Source organism: Arachis ipaensis, chromosome B03 (assembly GCF_000816755.2).
Source record: "Arachis ipaensis cultivar K30076 chromosome B03, Araip1.1, whole genome shotgun sequence".
Lineage (NCBI taxonomy): Eukaryota > Viridiplantae > Streptophyta > Magnoliopsida > Fabales > Fabaceae > Arachis > Arachis ipaensis.
Window position 1 is genome coordinate 127,546,966 of NC_029787.2, and position 932 is coordinate 127,547,897.

Genomic DNA, 932 nt, shown 5'->3' on the forward strand with positions numbered 1-932 from the left:
TAGTCAAATTGGTCCCCAAAAGATAGCACATTATTCAAACGAGTCCCTGTAAGAAAAAGATAATAAAATTTGTCCCCGAAAAATTTAAAATTGGTAACGTTAGTCCTTCCGTCAGTTGGATGATGACATGTCACGTTAAGTGCCACGTGGCATATGATGACGTGGAGGGCTAATGCCACGTGTCACAATATGATTGGTTGACATGTTAGATCGGTGACACGTGACATGTCACGTGTCAGGTCAGTGACACGTGGCATGCCACGTGGCACTTGACATGTAAAAAAGTTATTTATAATCAAAATAGTCTTTGAAAGTTCAGACGTAAGTCATTTTCATTCCTAAAATTTTAAAAATTAATCAAATTAGTCCTTATATAATTTTTTTTATTTTTTCTTGATAATACTAAATTTAAAATATTTTTTAAGTATCAAAAAATATTTTAAATTTAATATTATCAAGAAAAAATAAAAAAAATTATATAAGGACTAATTTGATTAATTTTTAAAATTTTAGGGATGAAAATGACTTACGTCTGAACTTTCAAGGACTATTTTGATTATAAATAACTTTTTTACATGTCAAGTGCCATGTGGCATGCACGTGTCACCGATCTGACATGTCAACCAATCATATTGTGACACGTGGCATTAGCCCTCCACGTCATCATCCAACTGACGGAAGGACTAACGTTACCAATTTTAAATTTTTCGGGGACAAATTTTATTATCTTTTTCTTACGGGAACTCGTTTGAAGAATGGACTATCTTTCGGGACCAATTTGGCTATTTACTCAATTTCTCTTTCTCTCCCGTAATAATTATTCATCCACTATTTTAAAAGCTAATTGTTAGTAAATAGAAAATTAATTCTCTATAAAAATCGATTTAAAAATTTTGAGTCGATCGACTACTATCTCATCAAATTGACATACA